Source organism: Eschrichtius robustus, chromosome 8 (genome assembly GCF_028021215.1).
Source record: "Eschrichtius robustus isolate mEscRob2 chromosome 8, mEscRob2.pri, whole genome shotgun sequence".
In the NCBI taxonomy this organism is placed as follows: Eukaryota; Metazoa; Chordata; class Mammalia; order Artiodactyla; family Eschrichtiidae; genus Eschrichtius; species Eschrichtius robustus.
The window spans coordinates 67616843-67641640 of NC_090831.1; the positions used below are offsets into that span (position 1 = coordinate 67616843).

At 38.4% G+C, this 24798-nt stretch overlaps 1 protein-coding gene across 1 annotated transcript in view; it reads right to left on the reverse strand.

The window, feature by feature from the left end:
* Positions 1 to 15313, reverse strand: part of NXPH1 (neurexophilin 1) — a 400800-nt gene extending 385487 nt beyond the window's left edge. The window contains exons 1-2 of the mRNA XM_068549972.1: positions 15257 to 15313; positions 14602 to 14721 (exon numbers count right to left, since the gene is read on the reverse strand). The gene's annotated coding sequence lies outside the window, so the exon portion shown is untranslated. The remainder of the gene's footprint in view (positions 1 to 14601; positions 14722 to 15256) is intronic.
* Positions 15314 to 24798: the final 9485 nt, after the last annotated feature.

Sequence of the window (24798 nt, forward strand, 5' to 3'; positions counted from 1 at the left end):
ACCAAAATCAGCTGTATTTCTCTGTGCCAGAATGAAACACTGGAAAACGAAGTTTTTGAAACAACATCATCTACAATAACATCTACAATTCAAATACTTAGAAATAAATGTTTTTAAAGATACATAAGACTTCTACACAAAAAAATATTATTGAAAGAAATTAAAGACCTAAATAAATAAAAGGATGTACCATATCTATTCTCCCCAAATTAAACCATATTTTCAATGCAATTCCAATCAAAATTCTAGCAGAGTGTGTGTGTGTGTGTGTGTGTGTGATGACCACCTGACACTCAAGTTTTTATAAAATGCAACAGACCAAAAATAAACAAGGTAAGCATAAAGAAGACAAAATTGGAGGATTTACTCTACCAATTATCAGGGCTTTTTAGAAAGCTATAGGAATTAAGCCAATGTGCTACTGATACAATAGTAGACATATAGATCAATGGAGGGGTAGAGAGCCCAGAAAAAAAAAAGCACGCATATATGGTCACTTGATTTATGACAAATGTGGCACTGTAGGGCAGAAGAAAAGGGTCATATTTTCAAAAGATGGTACTGAGTCAATTGGATATCCATATGAAAAGCAATGAAACTTGACCCTTACTTCACATCATACCAAAAAATCAATTCCAGGTGGATTGTAGATCTACATGTGAAAGGTGAAACAATCAAGCATGTCAAAGATAACATAGGAAAACAACTTTTGTGACCTTGAGGTAGGTGAAGGTTTATTTAACAACACAAAAAACACTAATCATAAAGGGAAGATTGATACACTGGACTTCAAAAAAATTAACCATTTCTGCTCATCAAAAGACACCACTAATAAGAGTAAAAAGGCAAGACACATGATAAGAGAACATATTTGTAACACCAGCAACAGACAAAGGGCTGGTATCCAGAATGCATAAGGAATGCCTACAAGTCAATATACCTGTCAGACAAATGGGCAAATGACTCGAACAGACACTTAACAAAAGAGAGTACCCAAATGGCCAGTAGACCTATGAAAATATGCTCAACTTTTTAATAATCAGGGAAATACAAATTAAATAGAGTATCAATCACACCCGACAAAATGGATAATATTCCAAAGACTGACAATACTAAGTGCTTACAAAGATTAGAGCAACCCTAACTCTCACACACTGGCTGTAGAAATCTAATTTGGCAGAAGCAGTTTTGAAAACTCTTCGGCATTATCTATTAAAGTTGCACATATATGTGGAACCCAGAAAAACCACTCCTAAGTTTATACCCAACAGAAATCTGAGCACGTACATACCAAACAACTTGTACAGGATATTTATAGAAACATTCTTCTCTTAAAAAATTTTTTTTGCAGTACAGTTGCCTTACAATGTTGTGTTAGTTTCTACTGTACAGCAAAGTGATTCAGCTATATGTACACATATATCCCCTCTTTTTCGGAACATTCTTAATTATCAGAAATAGGAAAACAGTAAAAAAAAAAAATCCATCAATAATATAATGGACAAATGGGATAGTCATACAATGAAATATACCTATCCTTTGTTCAATGACTTTAATTCATTCCTGAAAACACTGCTACTAATGACTCTGATCACTAATTCCAGTGTGTGGAGGGGGTTTCCCCACATCACCAAGCAATTCTCGGCGCCAGTTGGGTGTTTTACAATTCAACTCAATTCTGACACTACCAACCTAGAGACAGCATCATATCCCACAGGTTAAGGACTCAGTCCTACAAGACTGCATCCCTCTCCAGCCTCAGTTATCACCTGTGTTTCTGACTGACTAGCTATAGATTGGAGGCTTCAGCAATCCCCTCCTTAGGTTCGGTTAAGTTACTAGAGTGGCTTACAGAACTCAGAGAAACATTTCACTTACTAGATTACCAGTTTATTATAAAAGGATATAACTCAAGAACAGCCAAATGCAAGAAGTGCATAGGACAGGCATGGGGAAAGGGTGCAGAGCTTCCATGCCCTCTCAGAGTGCCAGTCTCCCCCAATGTCCTCGTGTTCACAAAATCAGAAGCTTTCCCAATCCTGTTCTTTTTAGGTTTTTATGGAGACTTCATTACATAGGCATGATTGATTAAATAATTGGCCATTGGCCATCTAGTCAACTTCCAGCCCCTCTCCCTTCCTCAGTGGGTTGGAACATTCCAATCCTCCAATCACATAGTTGGTTCTCCTGACAACCAGACCCCATCCTTAGGTGAGATCCAAAAGTTACCTCATTAACATAGCAACTTTATGGCTCTCATCACTTAGGAAGTTCCCACAGTTTTAAGACCTATGTGCCAGGAGCAGTGGAAGAAGACCAAATATATATTTCTTGTTATAAATCACAATGTCACAGCTACTAAAGCAAAAACATTCAATGAAAAGTATTTTTGTTAGTGTTAATGGAAAACACTAATGCATTTTATTCCAATCATAAAGACCCAAACAATATTCACAGATAGAATATGTATCAACTGAACAACAAAAGCAAGTTTATATAAGTGAAAAACAATAGTTAAAAAGTAGTTTGCACATAAAATATAATGTGATATAAGATTTATTGCATTCATTCTTTTTTCTTCTTTCTGCACCTTTTGTTTATTTATGTATTTATTTATTTACTTAATGAAGTATAGTTGATTTACAATGTTGTGTTAGTTTCTGGTGTATAGCAAAGTGAGTCAGATATATATACATTCTTTTTCATATTCTTTTGCATTATGGTTTATTATAAGATATTGAATATAGTTCCCTGTGCTATACAGTAGGACATTGTTGTTTATGTATTTTATATATAGTAGTTTGTATCTGCTAATCCCAAACTTCTAATTTATCCCTCCCTTACCCCCTTCCCCCTTTCCCCTTCCCCCTTCAGTAAACATAAGTTTGGTTTTCTACGTCTGTGAGTCTGTTTCTGTTTTGTAAATAAGTTCATTTGTATCATATTTTAGATTCCACATATAAGTGATATCATGGTATTCTGCACCATTTTTTATAACAACTTTTCAGCGTTTTGGGGGTTATGGTTTTTGCACTCAAACTGCACTTATAAACAAAGTAACAGCATAGTAAAACAAAATAGAGGGCAAAATAAAGGCTAAACATGAGATTTCTTGGAAGCAAGTAGAAACACAGCAGTCTGAAGAGTCATGGGAGATAACACTGCTGCCTCTCTCTTGTATCCATTGAAAACAACACATTTTGGGGCTTCCCTGGTGGCGCAGTGATTAAGAATCCGCCTGCCAATGCAGGGGACACGGGTTCGAGCCCTGGTCTGGGAAGATCCCACATGCCGCAGAGCAACTAGAGCAACAAGAGAAGCCACGGCAACGAAGAGTAGCCCCCTCTCTCCGCAACTAGAGAAAGCCCGTGCACAGCAACAAAGACCCAATGCAGCCAAAAATAAATAAATAAAATAATTTTAAAAAATTTTAAAAATTTTAAAATTAAAATTTTAAAAAATAAAAAAAAATTTAAAAAGCACATTTTGGGTTCATGCAGATGACACACAATTAGAATTTGTTCCATATGATATTCTTTGACTAGGAACAATTGTTCAAGAATTTTGGTGAATATGTCTGCCTGAAATCAAATGTTAAAACATCACTTCCTATAGCATATTAATTGAGTATGCTTTAGGGTTGAAAAAGTCATTTTACTAAATAAAAGGTCATTCCAAAAAATAAATTTTCAAAAGCCATTATAATGAAGAGTTGTTAACTGAATAGTCATTAGGTCGGGTAAATCAGAACTACAATGAAAATGAATAAACTATTGCTACATGTAAGAACATGGATGAATATCAAAAACATATTGTTGAGGCAAAGCCAAATAAAGACAAATGCATAATGCGTTCAAAATTATATAAAATTCAAACATACAAAACTTATCTGTAGTGTTAGAAATCAGATTAAAGGATACCGTTGGGGAAGAGAGAAGATATCCTAACTGGGAAGGGCATGAGGATGGCTTCTGAGGCATGGGCAATGTTCTATTTCTTGATTTAAGTAGTAATAACCAGGGTATGTTTTTGTGATAATTCATTCAGCTGCAATACTTGTGTTTTCTGCATTTTTCTGTTTGGATGTCATACTTCACTAAAAATATTTATTTTAAACAATTCTTTAAATACAGTTGAAAATAGCAACAAAAATATTAAGTACCTAAGGATTAAAACTAATAAAAGATATGCAAATCTCTTAAACTTTGTTGAGCAAAATGAAAGCAGACCTAAAGAAAGAGGAATATCTACCATATTCAGAGACTGGAAGAATCAATGTTATAAGGATTTAGTTCTCCTCAAAGTGATCTATAGGCTCAACACAATCTCAATCACAATACCAACCGATCGTGTGTGTGTGTGTGTGTGTGTGTGTGTGTGTGTGTGTGTGTGTGTGTGTGTGTGTGGCTTGACAAGCTGGTTCTAAGATTTATAAGAAAAGGCAAAGGTCTAAGAATTGTCTATATTCTAGACATTCCAAAAGGAAAGAACAAGGTGGGAGGATTTTCACTGCTGGATATCAAAACTTAACATAAAACTAAGGTAATGAAAGGATTATGATACTGGTGAAAGATTATTTGAAACAACCGATGAAAAAGAACAGAGATAACACAAATAGACCCGTACATATAAAAACACTTTATGACAAAAGTGACATTGCAGAGCAGTGAGAATGACCACATTTTTCATAAATGGTGTTTGGACAACTGGGTAAACATATGGGAAAAAATGAAATTGGAACCCATCTCACACCACACAAAAAGTCTATCTCAAATCTATTATAGACTTAAGTGTAAAAGGCAAAATAATAAAGCATTTAGATGATAATATAGAATATCTTCATGACTTTGAGATAGAAAATGATTTATTAAACAAAGGAAAGAAAGAATGAAAGGAAAAAAGAAAGAGAGAAAAGCCACCAAAAATCTTAGTTAATTAGATTGTATTGAATTAAGAACTTCAGTTATTAATAACACTGAACTTCAGTTCACCTAAAAACACCATTAAACGAGTGACAGGCAAGCCACAGGGTGAAGGAAACACTAATCGTAGTACCTATAATCAATCAATGTAGGACTCATATTAAAAACTTTTACAAATCAATAAGAAAAAGACAACCCATTTAAAAAATGCACAAAAGACTTAAACAGGCACTTTACAGCAGAGAAAATCCAATGAATAAAACTAAATATAGGGAAATAGCCTTACCTCATTATGTAACCTTGGAAATGTAAAGTAAATCTACAATATAGTATGACTGAGCTGCCACTGGAATGGCTAAAAATTTTTTTTTAATCTGATAATATCAACTGTTTATGAGGATGCCGACCAATGAAAACTGTCAAACACTGCTGATCATAGTATACATTAGTATAAGTGGAAAATAATTTAGCATTACTAGTAAAGTTCAAGATATAAATGTCCTATGACCTAGTGTTAAACTCCTAAATATATACCCAACAAAATGTACATGTACGACGTTTTACAACATCAGTATTCAAAACAACTCCAAAATTTTTTAAAGTGCCCATCAACAACAGAATAGATTATGGAATATTATACTGCAATGATAATTAATGAACCACAGTACACATCAATGTGGATGAATCTCAAAAATGTATTATTGAAAGAAAACAGACACATAAGAGTACATACTATGTGATTTCATTTACATGACGCTCAAAAGTGGGTTAAATAAATAAGCCTTATAGTATTTAGGAACGCATTCTTCGTAGATAAATCTATAAAGTTATTTTAGTCGTCAGTTAATTAACTATTCAGTCTCAGGAAGATGTATAAATCAAATTCCTGCAACCATATTAATTCATGTAACTCTAATAACCTCATTATTTCAAGATTCTAAGCACTTCCTTGCAATTCAGCAGTTAGAAAAACTGACAAAAATTACTGGATTTACCTGGTCACATTGAAAGACTCTATGTTAATCAAGAAAGTCAACATTAGAAATTGTTATTATTTCTTCCAGGACATTCCTTCCAGATTTATCAAGGCAACAAGCAAAACAGTAAACCTACCTTATTCCCCAGTGACTTAATATACTACATTTTCCCCTAAACCAGATTTGAGATCCTCTAAAACTCTCAGACTGGGTCCACCTTGCTTACTGGGTAATACTTGTTCTGGCTGGTGCTACTGGAGCTCAAATATCACTCCTTCATTTATTCTGGTCACATAGAATGCTTTCCTTTCTATCTCACCCACCTTCAAAGTACAGCTCCCCTGCACTGTCACAGCCAAGAACCTTTCCAAGACCTCAATGACATCCCTCTTCGAACTCCTGAGGCATGTATAATGATACATCATCTTGAATTGCTGGCTATCATGGGCTTGTCCTATCTCCCTAACTACATATAAGTTCTTGCAAGATAAGGATCGAGTTTCCCCCTTAGCCTGTTTTTCCCACAGCTTCTAACGTAGTTCTCATCCCCTAACAGGCCTGCTGAGTGAGGATGGCAATGTAGGAACAAGAATGTCTGCATTAAACAGCCTGCTGGAAAACTACTAAATGCTAAATGCATCTTAAATCACCCTGTGCCTCACCCACAGGACACCAAAGCAGACAGAGGGAGAGAGGGAAGCTCCATTAATCTCCTTTGTTGAAGTTCTATGTTTTACAAACTATACATAGTTTATCTCTTCATCTTTCCCTTGTCCGGAAGATGAAAAAGGCTATTTATTGTTGGTTCACTCTGTTCCCAGCCCCAGAAGGTTAACTTGCATGGCCCTCACAAGCAAACTGCCTTCCTTGCCCACTGGCTTCCAGCAGATTAGAGTAAGAGTGAGGTCAGGGTATCTTCCTTCCACCTTCCTCCCTAAGGGGTCCCCACAGGCAAGCTGCATCCTTCCAACAAGGGTCTCAGCAACCCTCTTCTCATCCTCACTGTGTCTGAGTCCTGGTAAGCCCATCCCCTCCCCCGAGACCTCGGAGTGATAATACTTTTCCACCCTGTTCTCTGTATCCAGTGGTTTCCCTATACGCCGCTCACGTATCTGCAAAACTCTCTTCAACTCTCTTCAATTATCCAATTTTAATGGGATCTTTCCTGTCAGGACATTGTCTGATCCAGGTATTTTACTTTATGATCTTTATAATTTTAATCTTTATAATATTTATGATACATTTTCTAGTTTCAATAAATGAGCACACTTATTATAATGTGCCCTTCTCTTAATGATTCAGGGTCATCAGTGGGACTCTCAGAGAAGGTACGATTGTTTATCAGCTTTTACCATCCACACTCTGCTTTAAAGACATTACCTCACTTAATCTCCCCTTTCCTCCAAAATAAGCCTATGAGATGGATCTGATAAGTACATTTTACAGAACCAAGGCAGCACACCTGTTAAGAAATAGAACTAGGAATGTGAACCCGAGTGCTTTGCTACAAAACCTGTCCTTGACTAGTACATAAAATTGGTCCCTTCCCACACTATATTGTCGTAAAGGGCTAGTGACTCATGTTGATCTAGTGATTCTTACACTCAGTGGTCCCCACTGTTGCTCTTTCTGAGTTGCAATGAAGATTTACATACTTCCTCTAAAGGATTAAAACTGAATCTGTATCCCAATACCAATCTGACAGTGACTGCCCTATCCATTCACCTGACTCTGGCAGTCACCCTTGACTGTCTAATTGGCTGCTTATAATCTTCTATAGGCCAAGTTACATGAGGTGCATCCCTACTGGAACTGTGAAATAAGAGTAACAATTTCTTGAATAAGGGCCTAAGAGATTTTGGAACATGGAATTTGTGAAAGCTACTTTCATCACTGGGCAACTCTATTTTAGATAGTACTAAACAACACTTTAATGTGTAAAGAATACCATACTGTTGGGAGCCCAAGCCACATGGAAAGGACACAGGTAGAAACACCAGTTCACAGTGTCCCAGCTGTGTCCAGCCTTCAAATCATCCCAAACCAGGTACCAACATGTGCAGGAAGAAGCCTCCAGATGATTCCCAGCCCCCAGCCATTCAGTCACCTCCAGCCACTCATTTCTTCCCAGCTAGGGTCTCAGACATCATAGAACAGAGACAAGCCATCCCTACTGGGTGGTGTGCAAACTCCTAACAACAAATTTCATGTATGTAAAAAAGTGGTTTTAGCTTTATGCCACTAAGGTTTTGGATGGTTTGTTATACAGTAGTAGATAACTGGAATACTGACTGTTAGAAATAAAACAGGAATTGAGATGCTACGTTACAAATTATGGGAAACTAGGAAGAATCAAATCGCCCCAACCAGAGTCCATATATATATATATATATATATATATATATATATATATATATAGAGAGAGAGAGAGAGAGAGAGAGAGTCTATAGTCTTATTTAAATACTGTATATATTTTAAAATGTGTTTGTGTGTGTGTGTGTATACACACACACACACACACACACATATTCTGCTGTCTGTTAGCAGAAGACTCTGGAAAGCTAGTTGGACCATGTTCTCTTCCCTCCTCCAAGGCCATACCTGAATCTTTATAATCTTACCACCCAAAGATGAGCAACATGAAAAAACCAAAAAGCATGAAAGATAATAGAATTTATCACTGCTGCAATGTGGAGCAAGGATAGACAAGAAAAGTACAGATCTCTGCAGAGAGCACACTATTAATAACTCCACCAATTGATGGTAGGATTAATAATCTAAATAGCCAATAAAAATAACATTCCCTCCTTTTCAGTAAAGAGCTGCATAAAGAACTTCCACTCCACTTCAGTAAAGAGCTGCATAAAGGGCCATTACCAGCTCTAAGGTAAAATTATGTTGGACAACATTTTTCTATTTATGACTCACATTAAAATGGAAGTTGCCTTCTTAAGCTCATGGTGTCCAAATACTGCCTGCTATGAGGAGGCATGGATGACGTTGGTGACAGCTTTCAGCTAGAAAAGTTCCCTGGATCTAAGTCAGAAGGAAGGTGCATTCCCAAGGCAGTTCAAACATACAGCACCAGGACAGACAGGCAGGGACCTAGTGCTAATGGACCAAGGGCATAATCCAGGAAGATAAGAGCATAGGTCCAATGAACAAGGTGAGGGTGAAATGAGAAAATTGGTAGTTGAGTAACTGGATGGGAGTGATGAACAGACAAGACATAACATGTGCTAGCACCCTTTTAATGAGGCACAGGTGCTTGATAGTGTGGCCAGCAAAACAGGTGAAAGGTAATAATTGGAGTCAAACTCCCTGCTTGTTCTGTGTTGTGAAATAACCATCAGCACAGCCTTAGGCAGATGCCAGAGTTGATTCGAAAGCAGGTGACACTAAAAGCAAAAAGAGTAAAAGAGATGATTTCTAGGCAAAGGAAGGACAAGAGCAAAGGCCCTGAGGCAGGAGATACCCAGTGTTCAAGAAAGAGCAAGCAGGCCCCAGGGCTATAAGAGAGAAGCACAAAGGGCAAACAAAGGCCAGATAATGCCGGACCTTGAGGCTACTATTGGGTTGGCCAAAAAGCTTGTTTGGGTTTTTCCATAACATCTTATGGAAAAACCGAACGAACTTTTTGGCCAACCCCATATTAAAGACTTGAGGTTTTCTCTGGGTGACCACTGGAGAGTTTAGAGGAGACAAGTGAAACTGCCTGACTTCTTTTTAGCAGGATGACTCTGGGAGCTGTATTAAGAATAAATGGAAAGGGGGACTTCCTAGTAGTCCAGTGGTTAAGACTTCATGCTTCCAAGGTAGGGGGTGCAGGGTTTGATCCCTGGTCTGAGAACTAAGGTCCCTCACGCCGCACGGTGCAGCCAAAAAAAAAAAAAGAATAAACAGAAAGGGGCCAAGTTAAAGCAGGATGGCCAATCTGGAGGCTACTGCATTATTCTGCCCTCGATACATTGGCGGCTTGAGCTGAGTAGTGGAAGTGGCGGAAGTGGTTGGTTTCTGAATATATTTTGAAAGTAAAACCATCAGAATTTGGTGACAGATTAGAAGTGAAATGTTCCCCTTTCTTGTGTTATTTTTCTTCATAGCACTTATCACTTTCTGACATAGTACACACTTAACTTTCAATATTTTTATTGACCTTCCCTCACAAATGACAGCTCCATGAAGGTAGGGAATTTTTTGGTCCATTTTGTCCACTGCTGTACCCCCAATGCCTGGTACATAATAGGCACTCAATAAATAGTTAACTAAATCGATTCGTCTGAAGAATTTTTATAACTTAAGATATTTTACTCTTCTCACATTCTCTTCCTTTTATAAACATTACTATAGGTTTGATCTCACTATTCCATCATGAGTCACTTACCACAGTGAATCCACTTTAAATTGATCTACATTGTTTAGAAAGTGCCACCTAAGTTACTTCTACAGTTTGGTAACCCTGTTCTGATAACTGGTATAAACAAACAGCTCTTGATGTGCTAGACATGGAATTAGGTCACTGCTGAGCTCCAATCGACTTCATTTAATTAGCGTGGGTGTCGCTGAAGCATATTCAGAAAGGCAGATAGTGTAACAACTACTCGTGTTGAGGTAATGTGCCTGTTTTCTATTTCAAGTGTATGATCTGTTGATGAAGCTGCTTTGATGCAGCCATTTCGATGCCAAGACAATATGTGAGACCCTTCTGAAGGAACACTTTGAAGCAAGAACACAATGACACTACCTAAAAACAAACCATCAGATTTCCACCTTTCATCTTCTACCAAGTGGTGAGCTTCACTCCCTCTCTGAGATTCCAGGAACTGATGTTGAAGACAAGGTGGGCCCAGGAAAGAATTGAGGGATGGGCTGAAGTTACATTCAATCTTTAAGGACTCGTATGTTTGCTACATTTGCAGATCTTAGAAAGGGACGTCAAAGATTCTAAATGGCGGCTTCCCTAGGGGCGCAGTGGTTAAGAATCCGCCCGCCAATGCAGGGGACACGGGTTCGTGCCCCGGTCCGGGAAGATCCCACATGCCGCAGAGCGGCTGGGCCTGTGAGCCACAACTACTGAGCCTGCGCGTCTGGAGCCTGTGCTCCGCAACGGGAGAGGCCGCGACAGTGAGAGGCCCGCGCACCGCGATGAAGAGTGGCCCCCACTTGCCGCAACTGGAGAAAGCCCTCGCACAGAAACGAAGACCCAACACAGTCAAAATTAAATAAATAAATAAATAAATAAATTTATTTTTTAAAAAAAAAGATTCTAAATGGAATTTCTCTCATTCTCTGATATTCACCTATATCTTGAATGATCTGCACATTGAGTAATCATCTGATTTTATTTAAATTTCTTTAGTTGTTTAATAATGGCAGATTGTTCTATTAGGCATAGGAGAAGACAGACTGAACTCCTTTGCTTTTTTGCAATGCTTACTTCTTGCTAGGCCAGCTTACTTGATTAGGTTTCTATAAGACCCCAGAAATGAGGGAAGTGAGGGAGGGTATCAGGTCAAAGCAGATTTCCTATTCTCAGTTTTAGACACAGAAGAAATCCTCAGTTGGATTTCTAATGGTTTTCTTAGGGCTCTCAATTATACTTTGTATATAACACTGCAGTGGGCTGTCACTATATTCCATTTTTACCAAACTGGTAAAATGTGCCATGAATCAGAATATACATTCCTCAAAGCACATTAGGCTATGGAGTCTCGAGAGAACACCCCAGCCTTATTTCCTTCTTTCTTTATCTTCTTCAACTATTCCAAAGAATTTAAATTCCATCTATCAGGAAAGATCAGAGATAGCATTTTTACAAAAAGATTTAATAACAATGGTATTGACTGAAAAATATCACAATGCAGACCTATTTAAATAACTCCAGGCACTGAAAACACAAAAAAAGCTTTGAAACATACAATTATGAGAGGTCAAAACAATTCCTTGTACTCTAATCATGTAAATTTGGAATTTGCTTAATCCCAGCCAAATGCTTATAGTTGATTTAAGGAGATTAAATTATGCCATAGATTTTATGTCTTAGCCAAGAAGTATGAAATGGCAGAAATGGCAATAATTCCACCAATGGTAAAGTACACTTGTAAGACCGTTTTGCAATTTATCCAACAAATATTTATGGAGCACCTACTAGATGCCAGGCACTGTTTTATATAGGCACTGTTTTATATCCTGGGGATAGAAAGGTAAACCAGGCAGACAAAGTGCTTGATATCATAGAGATAACTTGAGAGTGTGGGAGACTGGAAAAAACAAGTAAATAGATCAATATATTGATATAAGATAATAGCAGGTTATGACAACTGTTAAGGACAATAGGGATGCAGGAATAAAGAACGAGAGGGGGAGGGGGAGGGATAAGGTGGTCAGGAAAGGTTTCTCAGAAGAGCCTGAATTGGTGAGGAGAGAACTACACTAAGAGCTAGAGGATGAGCATTCTCAGCTTTAGTAAAGCAGGTTTTAAGACCAGAAGCCTGGAAGAAAAGGTCGATGTGGCTGAATAGGGAGCAAGGAGAAGAGTCGTAAGCAGTCAGTTTGAAGAGAGAGGCAAGAAAACAAGATAATGTAGAGCCTCAGAGACTTGTGGTTAAGAAGTCTGGATTTTAGTTAGAGTATAATAAGAAGTAATGGGAGTTTCAGTTATTATATGTTCAAAGCTAAAATATAGCGCTGACTATGAACTTGGACTGTTCTAAGTGCCTTACAAATATGTACTCATTTAATCATTCAGCAAGCTTATGAAAGGGGTGTTGCTACAGTTGACTCTTGAACAACGCAGGGGCTAGGAGTGCAGACGCCCCACGCAGTAAAAACTCCACGTGTAACTTCACAGTCAGCCCTCCATATCCAAGGTTCCACATCTGCAGATTCAACCAGCTGTTAATTTATTGAAAAATATCTGCATGTAAGTGGACCCTCACAGTTCAAACCTGTGTTGTTCAAGGGTCAACTGTACTATCCCTATTTTACAAATAAGGAAACGGAGGCCCGAAGACATTTCATCACACATGCTTGTATAGAGCAGAGCCAGGATTGTAACTAGGACAATCTATCTTATTTATTTTAAAAATTCACTCTGGTTGCGACGTGGAGGACAAAATGTAGGAGGGCAGGAATAGTCCAGGCCTGAGATGATGGGGCTTTAGATGTAGGAATGACAGTGAAAGAGGTGAAAATTGAATACTGAAATAAATGCTACAAAGGTTACAAACAAGTTGCTGAAATGGAGAAAGGTAAGGGAACATGCTTAAATAGTGAGGTCAAGGAAGGCCTTTCTGAGAACAGGACATTTGACCTGGGACCTGAAGAAGGACAGAAAAAAGAGCATTCCAGGCAAAGGGAAAACATGTGCCAAAGTCCTTGGATAGGAGAGAGTTTAAAAAGAGTAGTGCAGATGGGGCTGCATAAGTGAGGTTAGAAAGGTAAGCAGGGCTTGAAGGTCAGAGTCAAAGAAAGGACTTCACTGTATGTACAATAGGAGGCCCTTAGAGGATTTCAAGCAGAAAGATGGCATCATCATATTCATTCAGGCAGTCGGTTAACAAGTATATATTGACCATCTGCCATGTGACAAGGACTGTTAGGTGCTGGCATATACATACCCTAGAATATGGGGAGAGATATAACAGGCCATCCTCTATGTCACTGTTGTGTGTTCCAGAATTCATCCTCCCTCTAGAGTATACAGGGGAACATGAATGAGGGGGCAATATATTTAAAATACAGCTGTAAGTCAATCAGATTTACTTTGACTCCTAAATGCTTAAGAAGATAACCTAATCTGGTTTATCCTCGTAGTAGCTGCTGAATCAAGGCTCACTGACTCAATGTACGAAAGAATAAATGATAGTAAAGCCAACTGCAGCTCTAAACAGTAGACTATAAATGAATCAAGCATAAAATGGTAAGAGTTCCCAAAGTAAATATTTTCCTACAGTCATTTATAAATAATTCAGATTTCTGTTTGCACCACCTGTCAGTGTTTCTGGGGAAACTAAACTGAGTATATACCTGCCTATGACTCCACTTCCTGACTGATAAGCCACAGTGGACAAGGATACAAAGCAGAGAGAGGCATCCCTCTCCACATTCTCTCTGGTTGGATCCACTTTCTTGTCCAGAAACTTGGATAAGGAGAGTCTCACCCTTCCAGGAATTAAGGCAGTTCGGGTGTATGGTAAAGACCCCAAACTAGGAAGTCTAAAAGCCTGGGTTAGGTTCCTCACTTTGCCCCTTACTCACGTTTCAGGGAAACTGTCTTAAATGTGCTGACACTTAGGTTTCACATCGTACATCATAGGGGGGAAAAATAGCTATAGGCAAATTAATAAAGATAATCATTGCAAATAATGTGAAATGCTATGAAAAAAGATAAAATTGAGCACTATGGCAGAGACTGGGAAATGTGGGAATTCTAAGTCAGCCAGATAGTTTGGAAAAGGACTAAGCTGGAGGTGCTATCACTCTGCACTAAAGGAAATATCAAGATTTTACAAATCACAAGTTGTGAATATTAAATGAAGGGGAAAATAGTAAGCCTAAGTAAGTGCTCATTCATTCAACCATGTGTAGAAGATAAGGGTTGTCTGAGAGGAGTGGGGATTCAGAAGGCAGGGGTAAGGACCTCACCACCATGAAGGGCAAACCAGGAAATAATGACAAACAAAGTGAAAATCAAGACTTACCCTGCTGCTGTCTATATTTCAAAAGGAAGCCCAAATCCAGGCCAGTGTGTTGTCAGTTGCACAGGTTCTAAACCAGAGGCTTCAGTAGTCAAGGGATGTGCTTTTATTTCTTAATCCCTCCTGGTTCACACAGAGGTTGACACAAGAGTAGGAGTTGAATAGGTGAGAGAATAAATAAGTTAATTTATTTTTAAATTTAAGTCTTGTAAAAACAAGACAACAGGCCCCAAATGGAGTCACTTACGTTAAACCCCACGTCACCAAACCAAAACATAAATTAATTACAGTTTCAGTTCTCCCAGAAATGGAGTCTAAAACCAGTCAGTCAGGAATCACCTATCAGCAATGAGTAGGTTATCTGCCTGATAGACCCCTGCCATCCCTTAAAGGGAAGCGACCTTGCAATGACCAACCACTTTGTTGCCTAGTTCCTGCTCCCTTCTGCTTATAAAAATCTCATTTTGTATAGATTCTCGGAGCCCCCTTCTATCTGCTAGATGGAATGCTGCCTGATTCAAATCGATTTTTGCTCAAAAAAACTCTCAGAATGTTTAATATGCCTCAGTTTATCTTTTAACAGTCCTGGTTTCAGAAGAGGGCACCAGAGGAGACCCCCGAGGACCCTCTGGGGCAACAAGCAAGCAGGTGAATGTACCTGTGAGCCCCTTGAGCTCGCCGCTTTCTTGCCGGTGGTGGGTGAGGCCCTCCTCATTCCTGCCTCTGCAGCTTTTGCGTCGTGAGCTTTCAAACTTTCTTTGAGCGGCTCTTTTTCCGGGTTGGGTCCGGAAACCGACTAGAGTCCAACTGGTTCCGACTTAGAAACCAGACCGTGTCTGGGGTCAGCCTGGGTCCGACTTGGAAACCAGACCGTGCCTGGGGTCAGCCTGGGTCCGACGTAGAAACCAGACCGTGTCCGGGGTCAGCCTGGGTCCGACTTGGAAACCAGACCGGGTCCCGGTCCAACTTAAGCCGGACTAGGTCCAGTGTGAGGCCTCAAGGGAACAAAATTTTGCTTCAAGGCTGAACAAGCAAGTTAACCTTACCGAAAATAATCTTGAATTACAGTGGCCACAGTGGAGAACTTTAACCCTGGATAAGCTTATCCATTTACTACGGGGTGCCCTGGAGAAAAAGGGTCTCAGCCAAGCACTCACCAAAATGGGTCGAGCGAAAATTATTTTTCCTCCTCAGCAGTTTCTCATGACCAGGGTAAGAGCCGCTGGGACACCCCACTCGCTGCAGAGCCTGCACACAGAATCCTGGGAAAACTGGCAGAAGTGAGCAAGGGGTGAGAATTCTCACCAAAGTCAGCTCTTCAGATCTCTATCTGTGGTGCCTGGTGAAGAGAGGAAGGTAAAATTTCACGTTGTCCTTTCCTTCCCAAATGCAGATGGGCAGGGAAAAAAAAAAAAAAAATTAAGAATTACATTTTGAATTGGGACTTGTGAATTTGCTTTTGGGTACCCGTTGGTTGTGGATCCCGTCTCTTCCACAGACAGCTATTGCCTTCTTGTCTGTCCCGTTTTGTGTCCTGAGAACTAGAGTTGGCAGCTGTCAGGTTGGGGGCCCCCAAAATACAGGCAGACAAAAATGTGGGTTGCTAGGGTCCCGCAGACTGTTGCCAGCTCTCAGGGGAATTGTCTTTCTTATGGTTATCTTCAGGAGTGGCTCTGGATCTTGGGAGGATAGTATCTTTTGCACACTCTTTGGGATGCCTTTTGTATCCAAGAGGTTGTTCCATACTGCCAGGAATATTTACTGTTTATCCCTGCAGAAACCTGACAATCAATTCGAATCTATTTTTGCTCAGATAAACTCTTAAAAATTTTAATATGCCTCAGTTTATCTTTTAACAGCCTGCACTGCAAGCAATTGCATGGCAGCAACATAATCTGCTTCAGAGAGGTAGCTCCAGAGCCAGAGGAAGTTAGAGCTTTTTTTATTTAAAAGAAAAAGATTATCAAATTCACTAAAAAAAACACATTGTTCATTCACCTACTTAATCATAATTTTTTTAGCTCATAATATAAACAATAAATTAGAGAGACCAAATCTGAACAGTAAGACTTCCAACTGGCCCTCAGAACATTATCAAATGGAAAAGGCAGCCATTTTTAAAAAACAGCTTTACCAAGCCCTGGGGAAGCTGGAAGGCAGCTGAAACCGTCATTAGCACATCCAGCCACCAGATGTCACCATTGGTTTAAGCAAGTAATGCTCTACCTAGCTCTGGGCTAATTTAGACAATTCATACAATTTTGGACCTCAGAGACGTTAAATGGCATCTCGCCTGGACAGCTGATGAAACTGAGGCTCCAGTTAGTTCCTAGCGTTCACAAAGTAATTTTTTTTAGGACTCAGTCTAGCATCTTCAAATTCCCTTTCTAGTGCTTTCTGTTACCTGTACTTTTATTTTTTTAAAAAAACTGAAACCAGTTTAACGACGCCCTTCAGGCTAGTAAACTACAACTAAGAAGAATTATATCGAAACAGTTGTCTGTGTCAGGGAGCTCAGATCCAGGTAATAGTGTTTACTCACCGTTTCCCTTTTTAAAATGCCACGCACTCTTGTGTATTGCCAGTTGAAACATATCTTCACAAAAGGAAAGGAAGTAGTGAAGAACTTGCCAATCAAAGTCCAATTAAAATGTATTATTTTAGGCAGGTGACATTTAAATAGTAGTCCCTAGAAGGCAGTTCATATTTCTGAAATTTGCAGATGACTTTTTCACCATATATGTGTACCCAAGATTACTTTATTCCTTAGTTTCTCTATTTTTTGATAAGTATAAAAAAGATTAAATGTTAATGTCTCTTGTTGCTAATCCTTTGGCATCTCTCCACAGAATAGCAAGTAGTCTTCCATTTACACAAATCCATTTTCTCTCCAGCAAGACTCCTTCTGCATCCTCACCTTCATTCAAATATCCCAACAAGCAATTCTTTCACATTTCTATCTCCTCCTTCCCATTTGCTCAACTTCTACTGCCTTCTCAGGGCGAAATCCTCTAATAGTTTTTTATTTCCTAAAGATACCGCAAAGGTATCTTGGAAGTTCCTAATTACATAGAAACCATCATTATTGTTTTTCCCACTAAAAACAGAACCAAGAAACAATACATGACACGAGCAAGGCCCGAAGGGGAAAGCAAAGAAATGTGTGCAATGGAGTTTTTATGGCAGAAAATCCCAAGAATTTACTCCTGGTTTGTTCTTATTAAATCACATGATTCTGGCATTGTGTTTCTTAGAGCTCTATGAGTTTTTAAATTATTTTCTTAATTGAAGAATAGTTGATTTACACTGAGTAGAGTCCCCTGTGCTATACAGTAGGTCCTTATTGGTTATCTATTTTATATATAGTAGTGTGTATACGTCAATCCAAATCTCCCAATTTATCCCTCCCCCCATACCTATTGTTAATAAAGATGTTGGCTTCTATGCTCTGTGTTGAACCGAAAAAAATTCAATTGCAGAATGATCTATCAATGTTTCCAGTAATACTGCTACACCAGTTTCCTTTTAATGGCTCATCAGTTATGCCATTGCTGTGAAGGTAAAATGAGGAGACTCATTTAGCAACATATTATTACATCATCTTAACATGAAGTAAGGCTCATCAGGCTTTATTAAATTAGCCTGAATTTTGCAGTATGTCAGCAGCATTTTATGTACATTAATAGCAGAGTTAAATGTTCCTTGGGGGATTCTGTTGAAGAAAAATGATTTCAAAGTGGTGTTTGGATATAATTTTGTAGTCACTATTTATATTTTCTTCTATTATCATTGTGTGGTTAAGATTATTATGTTGCTTGTGAATAGGTAAGACAAAATGGCAGCCAATTATTAATTGTTTGGTGTATTTTTTTTCTTCTCTGACCCATTATAATAAATACAGTTTGGAATACAAAAAAAAAAATAGTTGATTTACAATATTGTGTTAGTTTCAGGTATACAGCAAAGTGATTCAGTTATATATTTTTTTCAGATTATTTTCCTTTACAGGCTATTACAAGATATTGACTATAGTTCCCTGGGTTATACAGTAAATCCTTGCTGCTTATCTATTTTATGTATAGCAGTTTGTATCTGTTAATCCCATACTCCTAATTTGTCCCTCCCACACCCCCCCCCCGACTTTCCCATTTGGTAACCATAAATTTGTTTCCTATGTCTGTGAGTCTGTTTCTGTTTTGTAAATAAGTTCATTTGTATCATTTTTTTAGATTCCACATATAAATGATATCATATGATATTTGTCTTTCTCTGTCTGACTTCACTTAGTATGATAATCTCTAGGTCCATCCATGTCGCTGCAAATGGCATTATTTCATTCTTTTTATGGCTGAGTAATATTCTATTGTATATATGTACCACATCTTCTTTATCCATTCATCTGTCGATTGACATTTAGTTCGCTTCCATCCATGTCTTGGCTATTGTAAATAGTGCTGCTATGAACATTGGGGTACATGTATCTTTTCAAATTAGAGTTTTCATCTTTTGGGGATATATGCACAGGAGTGAGATTGCTGGATCATGTGGTAGCTCTATTTTTAGTTTTTTGAGGAACCTGCATACTGTTCTCCGTAGTGGCTGCACCAATTTACATTCCCACCAACAGTGTAGGAGGGTTCCCTTTTCTCCACACCCTCTCCAGCATTTATTATTTGTAGACTTTTTGATGATATATAGCTCTATGATTTTGTTTTTCTTTTATTTGGCAAACAGAATTATGCTCACTATTCAAACAAAATAACAAGGAATTGTGTGAGCTGCGATGAACAAAAATGCATAGTTAATTTATTTCCTAGGAATAATAGTTAATGAGTTTGAATAAAACTTGCTGCTAAAAACAGGACATTAAAGATAATTTAAATATTCAGTGCAGTCATTCATTCCAGTTTCATGCACATTAAGTAGCTTTTTATCTCTAAGGTGCCATCAAAGGAGCTCTCAGACATTCAAAATAACAACGTTATATCATTAACACATTTCTGGTCAATGGGTTGAGTAATGTAGAACTTATGAAAATATATATTGCCATTCTCTTTCAAATGAGCTGCATATTACTTCCATTAACATAACTATATTGATCTAATTTCCTTATTTTCAGTAGAGTGCAGTTTGGAAATATAAAACTGACAAATGAGAGCCAAATGAGGAGAGGGGGCTTACACAAAAGGTCATAAATTACAAAGCCTCAATAAGGAATATCCTAGATAATTGCCATGATGTAGAAATGTTACGTAGTATGCATTTAGTTGTTGTTTTTTTTTTTTTAAGAAAGAAAAATCTTGGGCTTCCCTGGTGGCGCAGTGGTTGAGAATCTGCCTGCCAATGCAGGGGACACGGGTTCGAGCCCTGGTCTGGGAAGATCCCACATGCCACGGAGCAACTGGGCCCGTGAGCCACAATTACTGAGCCTGCGCGTCTGGAGCCTGTGCTCCGCAACAAGAGAGGCCGCGATGGTGAGAGGCCCGCGTACCGCGATGAAGAGTGGTCCCCACTTGCCGCAACTAGAGAAAGCCCTCGCACAGAAACGAAGACTCAACACAGTCATAAATAAATAAATAAGTAAGTAAATAAATAAATAAATAAATAAATAAATAAATAAGAACGTGAATTTCTTTTAAAAAAAAAGAAAGAAAATCTTACATGTTTTAACCATTTTATTTCAGCAGACTAAATCTGTTGGTGGTAGATAATTTGATCTCCTTTTCAGAGAGGTAGTTTGAATTCACCTAAGTATCTAGGTTATTTTTCACATGGACTGTGGGAAGGTCAAATCAGAGCCTACCTCAAGATATGTACTTGGATCCTACCTCCAGAGGTTCTGCTTTAATTGACCCGGAGTGGCCTGAGCCTCAGATATTTAAAAGCTTCCCAGGTGAATCTAATATGCAGACAAGGTTGAGGACCACTGCACCAAACCTTACATCTTACATAAACTGATGTTAACACACTCCTGCTTTATTTTCAGTGTTATTATAAAGGTTTATGAAAATATAAGGGTTTAGTTCCAAGTTAGGTTTAAAATGTGCTTTTGGAAGTCTGTCAAATTACTGCAAAAGGTGATTGTAAACTAAACATTCTTTACAGCCAAAGGAAAAAGAAAATATAATTAGTAGATGCACCTTCACTCATCTCTGAAGTAATCAAAGAATCCATTACAAAATTCCCAAGAGCCAATTCTTTGGAACTTCCAAAGAACGTTACTGGTATTACAAAAAAAAAAAATTTTTAAGTCAAACAGAAAAATCCAATATCAAATAATTTGGGGTTAAATCACACTTTTCTTTTCTACACGATTTCTTAGAAACATGGTAATAGGCTGTAAATCCCCAAGAGGAACAGAATTCCCTGTGTAGCATGCAGTAAATGTGTTGAATGATTCAAAGAACCATGGGCCTAATGTTTTATGGAACACACTTTAGGAAATGCAGTCCAAGGATGTCTCTTTTAAGGCAATAATAAATAAGACCTAAAACCAAAAATCTTATCCAAAGATTTTACTCTGCAGGTCTGACATACCACTTGCTTTTTAATATTCTCTTTTGGATATATCATTATATTGCCTTCAAATATTTGGAAATTTTCTACCACAGGCCCAGAATAGCAGTTTAGGTTACAAACTTAGGAGCAAAAATTTTTAGCTTCACATACAGCATTTTTTACTTAATCTCTCTATGCTTCAGTTTCTTCACCTGTCAAATGGGGAAATGTATCACACTTACTACATTGTATGTTGTGCTTGCTAAACTTAGGTTGTTGACATTCCGTTACAATAACAAGAGTGATTTAAAAGTGAGGTACCAAACTGCCATATAAAGAATTTCAAAGGAAATTTCTGAGAATCCATGCCATAACTTCTGAACCCTCTGACCCACTTTGAGAATATGAGAGGATTGAGAAAGGGAAGGAGAAGGAATATTTGTGAAGAGAGAGCACTTTGGAAAGAGCTGTTGCCTAGTTAATAGGCTTCACCACCTCACTCTGTTGAAAAGGACTCAGATGGGTCCCCTCGGTGACCCTGAGTGGTATATCCCTGCACTTTGGGGACTCCAGGCCTGCCATCTGCCTTCTGTCCAGGAAATCTAGAGGACCACGGATGGTTGACTAACTGCTCTGTGGGCAGGTCCATCTGCATTACCAGAGTTTTTCAGGGTATAGGACATGAGAGTGTTTCCTGTGGACCAGAGGTAGGTAGCTGATGAGAGAGAATCTGGCCCAATAGGGGTCCAGCAAGAGACTGGAGGTGAGGCCAAGTTCCTCGGGTCCAAAGCAGGAGATGCAAGTGGCCACCTGGAATCCAAGTGGCTCTGCCAGCCAGCAACAAGGGAACTGCAGGAGGGAGGTCACCAGCAAACATAATCATGAAGACTCCACAAAAGTGCCCCAGGAGGAAAGAATCAGCTTTAAACCAAAAGGCCCAAGATAAGTAAATAGAGAAAGGCTAATGAGGGCCTCTTTCCAGGGCAGACTTACCAGGGAAGCAGGCTCTTGCTGGGCCGAGGGAGGTTTGCCTGTTAAATTAAGGTCAGAGCTTAGTTAATATCTTGGGCCCCCAAATCTAATTACTGAATTGAGCCTTGTTCATGATCTTAATTGACAGTAGGATGATCTATTACTTAAACATGAGCAGGAAAGTCATGGGGTCTGGAGAAATTTTCATCCAGGAACACCCAGTGATTACTCGGGCAGGAAAGATGAAAATAAAGATGATTTGATGATTTGCTGTTATACCATGAGTCCTGCACCAGCTACATTACATATTTTTAAATATATATTTTATATATATAATATATATTTATACTTACATATTATAAATATATACTAATATACAACATAGTATATATAATAATATACATAATAAATATTATATAGATATATGTATTTTTAGGACAAAAGTTTCATAAATTCTCGTGAATTGAGGGACAATAATGCCCTCAGTTTTACACCCATGCTATTCAAAATGTGGTCCATGAACCAGCAGCATCGATATCATCTGAGAGTTTTGTAGAAACACAAAACCTCAAGCCTCATCCCAGACCTGTTGAATCAGAACCTGGATTTTAACAAGATCCCCAGGGGGCTCATATGCATATTAAAGTTAGAGAAGTATTACCTTATACCACCTGGCTGTCCATAAGAAAATCTTCGTAAGATTTTAATACCTACTAATTGTGACATAACCAGTCCACTGAAGTTCATCATAAAGGACTCATAATAACAACAAATATGTTATAGCACTTTGGCATTTTCAAAACTCACTTTATCTCTGTTATACTCACAGTTAACTGGTTAATTTTTAATCTGGTTTAGGTTTTTCACCTGCACACTTTGTGCACATGCAACTGGTCAGACAAGTGACAAGAAAACCTGTTTCTTACACCTGGTGTTCTCAGACCACCTTCTAATACTAAAGGAAGATTAGATAGTTCAGTGTCTGTTATTGGGCAAAATACACTTATCAGCTTATCTTTGCAGTTTAGCCACAGAGCTTCCAGATGCTGTGGGTAATAAGTGAGACAGCTTTCCAGATTATCGTAGCCTCAGGAAAACTTGCCTTCCCGGCCTTATCAGCAGAAATGGAGACAAATTACCTCCTTTGCCTCTTCACTCCCCTTTATATCAGCCTCTCTCACTAACTGGGAGCCCCTGGCTACAATAAAGAGGCAAATTACCATCTGAGTTTTGGTGGGTGGATTCAAGGACAGAACCTGCAAACATAGGTTTCACTTTGGAGAGCCAAATAAAATGCAACATCCTACCAGAGAGGTACCCAAGACCCATGCCAGGTGTGAGCAGCATGGGCTTATGGTACATGGAGGATAACAAATCAGTATTTATTGGATGAATAAATAAATCATAAATTAATACTTACATGAGGCGTATTAGTCTGGAATTCATATCTTTTAGTCTAATTTGTGTTCCTAAATCCCTATAGTTCCCTGATGAATGAAATCTTATGCAATATTTCTTTTTTCATTCCTTCTCATGCCTGAACTGACCTTACAGCTGTAGGGATTCCATTTGTTTCAGCAGAAGAATATTATAATCCAGACAAGGCCACTCTCATAAGATCACTAGCTGTGGTGTTGGAAGCTTAATCCGGGTTGCACCACTTATAGGCTGTATAATCTTGGGTGACCTAACTTTTGGAGCCTCTCCGTCCTCCCTTGTAAAACAAGACTTGTCTGTAGGATTGTAGGCAATCCTATAGACAATACCTTGTTTATAGTATTATTTTGTGATTTAAAGAGGATAACATCTATGGACGTTTGTAGCATAATGTGGGTATGTAGTAAGTCCTCAATCACTTACTCTACATTTCTCATTACCTCACCCCCACCCTAGATACATTGTTCTGGCTTTGCTTAAGTCTTATCCCTGTCCATACTAGATTCAACCCCTGAGGGTAATTTAAGTTATCTACCTCTGCAAAGTGTTCTTAGAGGCAGAGCATAGAATTTGCTTTATTTTTCTACTTTTGAGTCCATTTGTTCATTCATTCACACATTCTTTCAAATGATCATTTACTGTGTACTTAGCAAGCATCAAATATAATCCCAATATATCCAGCTAGAAATAAGCCTCATTAAGAGAAAATTCTATAATGGGTGCTACAATCAAAATGCTTGTGGCTTGTTCTACTCTGCATCAAGGTCCACATGTATAGAAGTTCATCCACTCATAATGCCAATGGAAATGGATCAATAGCAAATATCTCAAGAGTAGATATCTAAAAATTCTAATAGGTCACTTCATAATAAAACATGTTTGAGTAAAAATGACAGATATATACATCAGGTCATATTTATGTCCAATTTTTTCCAGAAAAAAAGCTCAAAATATTACACTATCTGATTCAGAATGGGACACCTGTCAACATTTTAAAACTCCATTTGGTGAGAAGTGGCCTTTCCTAAATACAGTCTAAATTCTCCAAGATGTTGAGCTATAGATGCCATGATTCTTCCTAAGCAAGACCATTAAGCATCACACTCGGTAAGCACACACAGGACATTTTGTTTAATCCTGCTTGTATTAGGTACTTTTACATTCACAGGCACTTCAAAATCTTCAAAGCCACATGGATCAAACTAAGAAAACTAATACCAACAGTCTGTAGGGAGCTAGAACACTATTTTAGGTGTTGGATTAGAAACAAAAATGATTTAGCCTCAGTTGCAA